Source organism: Plecotus auritus, assembly GCF_963455305.1.
Source record: "Plecotus auritus genome assembly, chromosome: 3".
Taxonomy (NCBI): Eukaryota; Metazoa; Chordata; class Mammalia; order Chiroptera; family Vespertilionidae; genus Plecotus; species Plecotus auritus.
In genome coordinates this window covers 41,840,298-41,853,747 of record NC_137772.1, presented here as the reverse complement: position 1 = coordinate 41,853,747, position 13,450 = coordinate 41,840,298, and the positions used below count along the sequence as shown (strand labels likewise).

The following is a 13,450-nucleotide window of genomic DNA, read 5'->3' as shown; positions in this document are numbered from 1 at the left end:
GGTGGTATATATTTAATATTTGAAACCTTATAATGTTCTGTATATCTTCATATTGAGCTTCCGTTCATATGCATAAAATGTGCAGTGTAAATATGCTTCTGGTGGAAAGTGGTATAACTATGAATGACTATAGATCCCAAACATAACTAGCAAGCAGCTTCTGTAGGCGAAGGCTTCTAAGGCAGAATGCCGACATTGGAGTGTGTCCATTTCCCTGTCCCCACCCCCAACCCTATGTAGACTTTAACCTTGTGACTGGAGTTAGTCTGAAAGAAGTCTCCATCTTGGTGTTTCTTATTTTCCTTTTTGGACTGGGGAATTCTTTGTGCAGGATCATTTCAGGCATTGCAGGATAGCTAGCAAGCTTGGTCCCTGGTTAATAAAATTTTTAGCTTCCTTCTAACCACTATGCTTACACCTGAAACTAATATGAAATAATATTGAATGTAAACTGCAATTGAAAAAAAATTAAAGAAGAAAAATATTTTCAGCTTCTTGCTCATATTTACCTAAATCTTTATTCATCCATCCCCCCGCCCCCCTTCTCTCTTCATAACCTTTATAGCCTTTAGGGACTACAGTCTTCACTGATTAACTTTTCTCTGTTCTGTATCTTAAAGCTCTCCTTTGTCTTTCAGCTCCTTTCCTTTACTATTGAGATAAAAAATGCTCCGTCACTCAAGAAATGTACTGATCCCTGGCTAAGTGGGAAGGACGTGGTGATAAATGTGATACCCATGATCCTTCACATGATTGTGTTTCCAATTTAATGGAAAGAAATATGTGTTCCTTCTCTTCATAGAACATTATAACCCTTGTCTCTCTTCAGTTGTTATCTTACTTATCTCTTCCGTTTCACAGCCAACATGTCTTAGAAGAATTCTCCTCACCCTCATTTCTATACTTATTACTTAATCTTTTTTAAAAATATATTTTATTTTTAAAATACAGTTGACATACAATATTATATTAATTTCAGGTGTACAACATGATTAGGCATTTATGAAGTGATCACCCCTATATCTCTAGTACCTATCTAATATCATACAGAGTTATTACAATACTAGAGGCCCAGTGCACGAATTTGTGCACCAGTGGGATCTCTCGGCCTGGTCTGCAGGATCAGGCTGAAACCGGCTCTCTGACATCCCCTGAGGGGTTCTGGATTGTGAGAGGGTGCAGGCCAGGCCAAGGGACCCCACCAGTGCAAGATCGGGGCCAGGGAGGGACTCGAGAGGGCTCCAGGGCGTGTCTGGCCCGTCTCGATGTCTCGTTCAATCCAGATCGGCCAGACCCCAGCAGCAAGCTAACCTACTGGTCGGAGCGTCAGTGTATGTCATAGCGACTGGTTGACCAGTCAACTGTCTGCCCCCTGGTGGTCAGTGCATGTCATAGCGAGTGGTTGAATAGCTTTAGCATATCATTAGCATATTACACTTTGATTGGTTGAATGGGCAACCGGACACTTAGGATATTAGGCTTTTATTATATAGGACTAGAGGCCCGATGCACGAAAATTCATGCAAGAGTAGGCCTTCCTTCCCCAGCTGCTGGCACCAGCTTTCCTCCAGCACTCAGGACATGGGCTTCCCTCCTCTGGCTGCTGGCAGGCACTCAGGACCCAGGCTGGCTTCCCCCAGGCCACCCTCAGGCACCCGGGACCCTGGCTGGCTTCCCCCGGGCCGCAGCTTTGTCAGAAAGGATGTCCAGAAGATGTCCGGTCTAATTAACATATTACCCTTTTATTATTATAGATTATTGACTATATTACCTATGCTGTACTTTACATCCCAGTGACTTTTTATAACTGTCATTTGTACTTCTTAATCTGTTCAGCCCCCTGCCCCCCAAACACACTTAATCTTTACTGGTCTGGCTTCTTTCTTCATTTCCACTTACATTTCTCTTGCAAAGGCTACCAGCAACCTCTCCCTCTCACTAAATCCAGTATATAATATTACATTTTAAAAAAATTTATTGATTTGAGAGAGAGAGGGAGAGAGAGAAACATCAATTTGTTGTTCCACTTATTTGTGCATTCATTGGTTGCTCCTTGTATGTTCCCTGACTGGGGATCAAACCCAAAATCTTTGTGTATTGGGATGATGTTCTAACCAACTGAGTTACCTAGCCAGGGCCTCAGTATATAATTTTTAATTCTATTCTTATCTCCATCTCTTTGAAGCATTTCAGTCTCTTGGTCACACCTTTCTTCTTGAAATATTCAACTTCTGGCACTTTACTCAATTCTAGTTTTGTTTTTGTATTTTTAAGCTTGCTTTGTTCCTTTTTAGTTTTCATGCTGATCATTCTTCCTATCGTTATTCCTTAAATGCTGGTTTTATTCTGGGTTCTGGTAGGACATTTTTTTTCTTTTTTAATCCTCACCTGAGAATATTTTTCCATTGATTTTTAGAGAGAGTGGAAGGAAGGAGGAGAGACACAGAGAGAGAAACATTGATATGAAAGAGACACATTGATTGGTTGCCTCACGCATGCACCCTGAATGGGGCTGGGGATCAAGCCTGCAACCGAGGTATGTGCCCTTGACTCAGGATTGAACATTCGACCCTTCTGTCTGCGGGCTGGTGCTCTATCCACTGAGCAAAACAGGCTAGGGCAGGACATTTTCTTTTATTGTACAAACTCATCCTGGGCAATCTGAAGTTTATTTTTCTTCATTCATTTAGTTATTCATTCATTTATTAATTCCTTATTGTTGAAAGTATTACATATATTTCCTTTTCCCCCCATTGACCTTCCCCAGCCCACTCCCGCCTCCCAATCTCAAACCTATAAATCTCTTCTAGATATCTCTTCTGAACTTCAGAACTGCATATTCAGTTGCTTCTTAAACAGTTCAACTTGATATCCGTGCAGCACCTTGAAAGTAACAAGTTAAAAACTGACCTCATCATTTCTCTCTAACCAGGGGTTGGCAAACCATGGCTCCAGGCACACCTGTTTTTGTAAATAAAGCTTTACTGGAACACAGCCATGCTCATGGAGTAATTGTGGCAGAGACCGTATGGCCCAGAAAGCCTAAAATATTTAATATGTGGCCCATTCAGAAAGTTTGCTGACTCTTGTTGTAAACTTCTCATTCATTTTTTTCTTGCCTGTGAAAGTGCTGGCATTTTTCACTCTGTTTCTAAGCTAAGAACTTGGAGTCATTCTAGTTAAATACAGCTACAGAGAATTTACTTAAACATCTTTCTGATGCATTTACTTCTTTCTTTCCTCATGCTAACACGAAGTTTCAGTTACCATTATCTATTCTGGATTACTTCATCAGCCTTCTAATTGGTCTCTATAGAGCCAGTCTTGGTTCTGTCCAATTAATTTGGACACCACAGCTAGAGTGATCTTTCAAAAGGTGGGATCATATGCTGTGTTTAAATGCTCTTGAATGGCTACTCATTTAAATCTTTTAAATAGCTGGACTTTGTTTCTCTCTTAAAAGCTTACCCTTTGCACTGTATGCACCCATCATATGCGACATCTTTTAGATTCTTGAATCTTCTGTACTTAATTCTGTCATAAGTGTGTTGATTCTGCTTCTGTCTTCGTTCCTGATTGTCTCCTACTTCTTATTTAGGTCTCAGCTTAACCATACATTCCTCACAGAGGCATTCCTTTATTGTCTAGGTTAGATTAAGCCCACTGCTATATTTTCCCTTAGTACCCTGCACTTCACCCATCACATTTAAAATCAATCATTCACTCACTAACCTATTCAGGAAATATTTAACGAATGCATACTATTAGTCCAACATTTTTTTTAAGTGCTGAGGATATAGAAATGAACAAAACAGATAAAAAAATTTCCTGTCCTCATGGATCTTACACAGAAGAAGAAGGAGACAGATAATAAACAAAGAATAAAATATATAGTACATGCTATGGTGAAACATAAGACAAAGAATGGGGAAAGGGAATGCTGGAGGGTACCATCTAAAGAAATGACAGGGCAAGTCATGTGGCTATCACCAGGGAGAAGAGTGAAGTAAACTAGGCAGAAAAAATAACAGGTGCAACGGTGTTGAGGTTGAAGTGTACCTGATGTTGAATAAATAATGAGGAATCATGTGACATAATATTCCATAGTATGATATCATCTTTTAAAAAATGCATTCAGTAGTGATCAAGGAGAAGAAATCAGAGATAAAGTAATAGAGGTAAGATTTATAGAGGTGAGAGGAAAGTTGGGAGCTCAGATTTTAAGGGGCCTTTTGGCTATTTTAAAGATAGATTAAATGTCTACTTCCTACAGTGGATTGTAAGCTCCTTATTTTGCTGGCAGGGATTGATTGTGCTCTGTTTATTACTGTGCCACTTGCACACGGTGCCAGGTACATAGTCAATGCTCTAAATACTTGTTAGATGAATAATGTTCTAGGAGATACATTTTACACAAATCACCATTGTATGCACATTATTTGTCATTCAGTACACATTTATGAGACACACCTAAAGAAAGGGAACACAACTAAAAACTAAGAGAAAAAGTAAAACAGATAATAGAAATAGATCCACATATGCTGTAGATTCTGAAGTTGGCTGATAAGAAATATAAAATAACTTTAATCTATAAAGAAATTTGAGGAAAATATGGAGGAAATAGATAAGCATATAAAGAATTTCTCCAGAGAATTTGAATCTAGAAAAAAGAAATTCAAAAGAAATTCTATAACTATAAATATATGAAAATGTTAGATAGGGTTAAAAGTAAACAAATAAGAATATAGGATTGCCTTGGCTGGTATGGCTCAGTTGGCTGGAGCATTGTCCCATGCACTGAAGGGTTGTAGTTTTGATTCATGGTCAGGGCACATACCCAGGTGGTGGATTCGATCCCTGGTCAGGGCATGTAAGGCAGGGGGTGGAGAGGGGAGGTAACTGATTGATATTTCTCTCTCATATTGATGTTTCTCCTTCTCCCTCTCTCTCTCCCTCTTTCCCTTCCTCTTTCAAAAATCAATGAAAACATATTCTCAGGTGAGGATTTAAAAAAAATAGGATCTATTTTGTAGCATGTATCAATCTTTTATTTCTTTTGATGGCTGAATAATATTTCATATATGATATTACCTTTTAAAAAATGCATTCAGTAGTTGATAGACATTTGAGTTGTTTCCATTTTTAGTGATTGTGAATAGTGCTGCTATGAACAATTGTGGGCAAGTATTTGTATGAATACCTATTTTACGTAAGTTCTTTTGGTTATGTACAGGCATACCTTAGAAGTATTGTGCGTTTGGTTCCAGACCACTGAAATAAAGTGAATATCGCAATAAAGAGTTGTAATATTTTTGCTAGTGGATGGTTTTGCCTTCAATTAAAAAAAAAATACAACCACCACAACATTTGTGAAGCACAGTAAAGCAAAGTACAATAAAATGAGGTATACCTATATGTGGGAGTGTAATTGTTGGGTCGTGACAATTCTATGTTTAACTTTCTGAGGAGCTGCCAGGCATCCAACACTTTGTGTAATTCCCTCTTTAGTTTGGGTAGAACCTGTGATATACTTCGCTAACTAATAGCATATGGCAAAAGGTGATAGCATATAACTTTTAATTAGCTTACATTATATGAAAAGGTGATGCGATATAACATTATAGGGCAAAGTAATTGGTTGTCACGCCTGTGACTGTTTCATCATATAAGACTCCATCATAGGAGACTAGAGAACAGGTTCTAATTACTAGCTTGATGAAGTAAGCAGCCATATTGAGGAATCCCACATGGCAACGAATTGCTGGCAGTTTTTAAGGATCTAAGTGTCCAAAGGATCCCAGCATCTGATCTCCATCCAAGAGCCAGCAGAAAGATGGGGCCCACTGTCCTATAGCCACAAGGAAATAAATTTGTCAACCATGGGAATGAACTTAAAATTGTCCCAGTTTCGCCTCCAATGGAAAATGCACTATGGCCCACACCTTGATTGCAGCCTTGAAAGACACTGAGCAATATATGACAAATCTTTGCTTCATTAGGCCGTCTGTCAATTTTTGGATTTTAGTCATTCTTTACCTTCTCATTTTAAAGAGTTGTGCAAGTTTGTGTAGTGGTTTGAATAGATCATTATGAACCTTGAGCTTGTCAACTCCAATATTTCTGCCAATATAATTGTTTTGTTTTTCTAACAATAAATTTGGATTTCTTGAAATCTTCAATTTGGGCTTGATTTAGTCACAAAGGTAGTAATGAATCTGAATCTAAATTAATTCTATCTTGATGAAGAATGGCAGAGTCCTCAGTATGTTCAAGGAAGAGGTCATTAGTAGAGGATTTGATCTGGAATTTCTATTTGTACTGTAGATTCTTTCTTATGAAGTCAGTGAATGTAATGTCTCATAGGAAGAAGGAAGGTTCCTTGACTAAAAGTGCAAAGGTGACTGTTGTGGGCTGGGACATGGGAAATGTGAAGAGTGTCAGAGATACACATTTCTGAGCACTTTGTTGATGCAGAGAGAGAAAGCTTGTGTAACAATGGCAGGGTTTAAGGTTAATAGTGTACTACTTGTATTAATAATTAATAATTAGTGACATTTCTTCTTTTGAGTTGATGGGTAAAATGGGAAATGGGTACTTGATTTGAAGATCTGACAACGTGGATAGTTCCATCCAGGTTTTGCTTATTTATGATATTTTCTGTTTCTGGCTTAGGGCTGCTCACAAAATGTGAGGAGAGAGCCAGGGTCACAAATGCTTTCGGGTCTACTCCTAAGTGCTGTCTAAAGGTATTAAAGAGCCCATCTCTGAAGTTTCCAATGGACTTATCCTTTCTTTGCTAGCATAACCTATTTCCAGTGGAAAGATTTTCGTAGTAGCCGGCCAGGGACCTTGTCCATCATTTACAATTTTTCTAAGTCTCTGATTTCCATTGTAATTAGAAGTCTCAAGTCCCTCTCATGGTCTTCCTATTCTCTTCTTTAATCTAATATTTTATGTGAGGTTCTTACTAGAAATATGAGTCAATTGATAGAAATCTAGGGACCCCAGATTATACTTTCCTCGAGTATTTTCAACTTCTCTGTAAATTTCTGTTTTGTGTAGGCTTTGGAAAGTCTTTGATAATGCCTCAGTTCAGAATGAGACCAAGACTTTAATTCAGCCATAGAGGCTTGCCCTGTTCTAACAGGTCTTAATTTAAAAAGGAAGTGATGCTTTGAGGGTTTCTGGCCAGCCAGAAGAAAAAGGGAGCAGGACAGAGGAAAAGGGAGGAGCATAGGATGGAAAGGAATAAGAAAGTTTGAATTTTTCACTGGGCTTTTCCTATGTCTTTCCTCTTCCTATGAACTTGTCTTCCCTGTAAGGAAACAATTTTGGAATCTGAATTATTTTTGAAGCTTCCTCATTTTAATAATAAAAAAAGCAAAACACTAGGTATTTGAGATATTGCTTCCTTTTTTTTTCTGTAAGGTGCCTCTCGAACCATTCATATCAAAGGTTTACAAAAAAGACTCTACTAGGAGGAGGTGGGTAAAGGGGGGGAAATTTGGAAAATCTAGAAGACTGTCAATAAAATTAAAAGAAAAAAGAGTTTGCTATAATTCTAAATGATCCCTAGTGAAATTATGTCATTTAGAAAGATAAGAACATGAATTTGAGTAACCTAATAATTGGCCATCTCTAATTGCACACCTGGCAATGGGTAGTGCCTTGGTGATTTGGAGAGATCTCTCCCAGAATCAGACTCCCTTGAACAAAATAAGTCAAGACAGAGAGGAAAGTTCTGAAGGTTGTAATAAGGGGTTCAATGCAAATTTTTCCCTATTTGGATACCAATGTGATGAAACCTGAACTCACTAGCTCCTGTAGCTAGCATTAAGATGAACGTATAGGTCGCATGCCTATCTTCTTCCATGTGAACTTTGGCATATGTACTTAGAACAAAAAAAATTTTGAGGATATTTTGTTACAAGGAAAGTTTTGCTAATAATCAGTAAGGTTTCTTCTAATACTAAACGTTTTCAAATCTGATCAGAAAATCAAAGGGTTCCCCTGTCTAGGTAGTTCAGTTGGGTAAAGTGTATTCCTAATATGCTAAGATTGCTGCTCCATCCCCAGTCAGGGCAAATACAAGCATCAACCAGTGAATGCATAAATAAGTGGAACAACAAATCAATGTTTCTAGCTCAAACAATAAATAAAGTTATATATATTACAAGCATATATTAAAAAAAAAAAAGTTCCAGCCGGTGTGGTTCAGTGGTTGAGCATCAACCTATGAACCAGGAGGTCACGGTTCAATTCCCAGAAAGGGCACATGCCTGGGTTGTGGCTTGATCCCCAGTAGGGGGCATGGAGGAGGCAGCAGATCAATGAGTCTCTCTCATCATTGATGATTCTATCTCTTTCTCCCTCTCTTTTCCTCTCTGAAATCAATAAAAATGTATTTTTTTAAAAAGGGAAATTAAAATGTTCCTCATTCCTAAAATTCCTGAAAAGGAAATTGGAGTTCTACCCAATGTGAGATTTTTCTGATCATTGTGGTTAGAGAGGCTTCTGAATGGGGGGTCAGGTGGGTATCAGAGAAATGCTACATTTAAAAAAATATTTTTAAATTGCAATTTACATTCACTATTGTTTTGTATTAGTTTCAGGTGTACAATTACATACTTTACAAAGTGTTTCCCCTGATATACCCAGAACCCTCCTGGTACCATACGTAGTTATTATAATATTATTTATTATATTCCCTATTCTGTGCTTTGCATCCCCAGAGCAGTGCAGTTTTTGCATATAGGACCTTGAACTGTAGCTATAAGCAGATTTCTGTGGAAGCTCAGAGAGATGGTATCCTTTACTGTAGTAGGTAATTCACTTGGTTTTGCCTGTTCAACAAGTTATTTTGGTTGTTTTTTTTTTCAGGAAGGTTGCATTTGACAGTCTATATTTATTTGCAACTGCTGTTAATTTGAAAAATAGGGAAAAGTAGAAAGTAGAAGAAAATAAATAGTTATCATTTCAGTTTTATCTCCCTGTGTGTTTTAGGTGATTTTAAAGATCCTATTATATTTTCAAATAATAATAGGTTTTCATTATCTATATTAACTTTAGCTATGGTTTACAGTGCTTAACACTTATTGTCTGGTTTAATTTAAGCCACAATTGAACATTCAGGTTATAGTTTTCAGATAAGCATTTAAAAGTGTTTTTAAGGAATGCCCTTTTGTTTCTCTAAGTTTGAATATTAGTTTTATTTCCAGTTTGCTATTTCTTATATGAGACTATGGGTATTTTTTTCTTTCAGATGTGATTATTAATTGAGATTTCTTGTGTAGTAATTCCATATTCATTTGGAATGACACTAGTTTTCACATTTTGTAACTTAGATTTGTTAGGTAAAAGATAACCTTTGAGGATATCTATGCAGATAGAGGTTTGCTGATGCAGATATTCAGTGTACATTTTTGGAAAACCTTGTGGTTTTGGCAACTACATTAGCAATACTTTTGCATTGGAAGAATGTATGTGCTACTTATAGACATTTCTGTTTTAAATCCTTAGGGTTTAAAAATATTAGCCTGTGGTATGCTTAAGATTAAATTCTTTTTCTTGGCAACTATATTATATTCTATTTTCTTTCACTAAGTAATTTTCACCTCTGACTTGAGCAAATTAATGTGGCTTCATTTTGTTACATTTGTCATTAAATTTTTCCCCTCATTTGAATATTTAGAATGTTTTATGGAGGTTACATGGAGATGGTTTACCACACTCTTTTAAAAATCATGTGCAATAATCTAAAATAATAAAAGCATAATATGCTAATTAGACCAGACAAAGCAGGGGCTGCCAGGGAAGCCCAGGTCCCGGGGTCCTGCTGGTGGCCTGAGGGAAGCCCGGGTCCCAGGTGCCACAGGGAAGCTGGTGCCAGCAGCTGGGGGAAGGAAGGCCTACTCTTGTACGAATTTTGTGCATCGGGCCTGTAGTCCTATATAATAAAAGGCCAATATGCAAATTGACCCAATGGTGGAATGACCAGTCACTGTGATGCACACTGACCACCAGGGGGCAGACGCTCAATGCAGGAGCTGCCCCCTGGTGGTCAGTGCACTCCCACAGGGGGAGCGCTGCTCAGCCAGAAGCCCTGAGCTGGGCTCACAGCTGGCGAGTGCAGTGGTGGTGGCGGGAGCCTCTCCCACCTCTGTGGCAGCGCTAAGGAGCAGCAAGCCAAGCGGTAAGGAGCCAGCAAGAGGATGGTAAGGAGTGAGGGGTCCCTGACTGCAAGAGGGCGTAGGCCAGGCTGAGGGACCCCCTGGAGTGCATGAATTTTATGCATCGGGCCTCTAGTATTGAAATAAATATGTATGGTGTCAGGTTGGTACTAGACTTATCAGGGGGATCACTTTGTAAGTTATATAAATGCCTAACCACTATGCTGTATACCTGAAACAGATAAAATATTGAATGTCAACTGTAATTGGAAAATTTAAAAAACTCAAACATTGTGTGCAGTACTTAAGGAGTCTTCTGGAATGGTTTTCCTTATGTTTTGTTCTTGAATCATCCTTTTCATTAGGGAGAAACTAATGTTGTTTTAAAGTGTATTTCTCAAGTAGTCATCTGGTATCAGGTATTTGCCTTTAACAAGTTTTATTTTGTTCAACATCTTACTAACTCCATCTCTGGAATATGAGAGCAGAGTGAAAAGTGTATATCTGAAGCTATTGGAAGACAGGTTTGGGAATCCCAACCCACTTGTATGGCAAAGAATAACAAGCGGCAGACCCTGATTTCAAAGAATTTCAAGTCTCCACTGGGAGACCTACATACAAATAGATAGGCAATTTAATACATTTTAATAACGCTAAGCTCAGAATGCATGGGGCCCATGTAGAAGGGGGCATTCAGGATATCATGGCATATCTTCCAATGGAAGTGATATCTAAGTGATACTTGAAGTTTGAGTAGTAATGAGTTAGCTAAAAAGTGAGGATGATGATGGAGACACAGATCTACGGTCAGTGAAAATAATCTTATTGTGAAAGCTTGGAGCTGAGGGACCGTGGAGGCTTTAGAAAACTGCTGGGATGCAGTGTGAGGGTCTGCAGTAAATGAGCTGGAGATAGATTTAGGATCCTGATATATATGACTTGAATGTTGTGCAACTGGGTTTGGAGGTTTATTCTTGTGGCTTTGGGAGCCTCCGAATGGAGAAAAGTTAAATGATAGAAAAGGTAACATGATACAGTTGTGGAAATGGAAAACTTACTTTGGTTTGTGATACAGGAAATGTACAGGAGCAGGTTGGTAGATGAATTAGAGTTCTCCTCCTTTAATCCAGGCAAGAAATGATAAGGGACCTATAATAACATATCAGGATGGAGCAAAGTAGATGGTGTGGAGAGAGATGGGAGAAGTTGAATCTATAGGATCATGTGATCTGTTAGATGGCAGGTGTGAAGCAGAGGGAGGAGTCACTAATGATTAAATTGCTACATTTTTTTTTAAAATATATTTTATTGATTTTTCACAGAGAGGAAGGGAGAGGGATAGAGAGCTAGAAACATCGATGAGAGAGAAACATCGATCAGCTGCCTCCTGCACACCTCCTACTGGGGAAGTGCCTGCAACCCAGGTACATGCCCTTGACCGGAATTGAACCTGGGACCTTTCAGTCCGCAGGCCGACGCTCTATCCACTGAGCCAAACCGGTCAGGGCGAAATTGCTACATTTGATTATAATCCTTATCAGCTTATCATCTTGGGGGAAATTCATTAAACTTGTCTTGAGTTCCTGTTGTCCTGAGAGAGAAAGTAATACCCATTTACATCTCAGAGCAGAGTATAGTAATGTATTTGAATGAGGTTCGTAAAGTGTAGATTTAAAGTAGTAATTGTTTTTATCACTCAATTCGCCAGGTTTTATGTTATTTTACTTATTTTATTTATTTATTTAATACTCACTTGAGGATATTTTCCCATTGTTTTTAGATAGAGTGGAAGAGGGGGTGGAGAAAAAGGGAGAAAGGAAGAGAGAAACATTGATGTGAGAGTGACACATCTATTGGTTGCCTCCTGCACATGCCCTTCCAGAGCCAGAGATTGAGCTTTTAGCTGAGATACATGCCCTTGACTGGGAATTGAACCCGAGACCCTTCAGTGCGAGAGCCAACACTCCCACTGACCCAAATTGGCCAGGACAGCTAATTAGCCAGATTTTAAAAATGGTGCTCTTGCTTTAGCCGAAAGAGCAGAATAACAAGAACAGAAACTAGTGTGAAGTAAATCATTAAAAAGAAAACCACAAAAATTGAAAAGCTGTGTCCTAGTAATTACAAAGTACAGTATCCCTTTTCTCTGCTAAACCAAGAATAACTTTTCTGATGATGCCACAAAGACTTCATAGTTTTGAAAAAAATCGGTTATATTTACTGTGTTGTTTTGCAATTGTAGAAACATATAGTAAATTTTAGAAAGATTAAAAAATATATTAAAACTAAGTCTTCTGCTTGACTTGCAGTTATCTGGAAAACACAGTCAGCTGGAACCTATTTCCTGAACCTGGGATTGTTGAAAGTTTTACTTTACTTTATATATGAATGCAGAATAGTTTGAAGATGTTTTTTGTGTATAGGTATAATTGCCAATAGTGTCTTGAAACAATGATTTGATTTGATTTTGTAAAAACAGTTGCTGATTTGTTCTAGAGCCAGCAGAGGAAAGTAAACTCCTAAGTAGCTTCCCATTAGAATGAGTAGCAGGACTCTCACCCAGTAAGTACAAAATTCAGGGTTGGTAAGTAGGCTGTATATAGTGAGAAAGAAGTGTGGTCTGAATCGTGAACAGCAGAGTCAGTATTTGTTACTAACATTACTGTGGAAATAAACTAGGTATTTAGCATCAAGGAGATCTATTTGAATTTGCCTGTCTTTGTTATAGCTTTTGCTTCCCTGCCCACAAGCAATAATGAGGACCCAAATCATCTGAACCAGTGAAGTGCACTGGAGATGCATGCATATATATATATATATATATATATATATATATATATATATATAAAAATATATATAAATATATATATATATATAATTTTTTTTTTTTTGCAGTATTGTAGTGCTAGTATTAGTTCTATGTCATACGGGTTCAGAAGATGAATGATGACCACAGGATACACAACCAAGACCAGGCAGGCCATCACCCCAAACTACCAAGATTAGAAAGGAACGATCTTGGTAGTTTGGGATAGTGGCCTGCCCAATTTAAGATTGCCAATCTTAATTGAGTGTTCTCGTGTGTTTCAGCCTTAACTAATTTCATCTTCTCAATAACCTTTGAGATAGATACAGGTATTTATCTCCATCTTACAGATGAGGAAACCAAATCCCAGAGTGGCACATGGGTAGGTAACCCGTTCACTGTCACAGAGCCAGTGTTGGGGCCCAGTTTTCTGACTCCAGCACTTTTACTCTTAGCTGCTGGGCTTTGCTGCCTC

At 38.2% G+C, this 13,450-nt stretch overlaps 1 protein-coding gene across 2 annotated transcripts in view; it reads left to right on the top strand.

The window, feature by feature from the left end:
• PCCA (propionyl-CoA carboxylase subunit alpha) overlaps positions 1-13,450 on the top strand; it is a 402,018-nt gene that overhangs the window by 125,825 nt on the left and 262,743 nt on the right. The gene's annotated exons all lie outside the window — the stretch shown is intronic.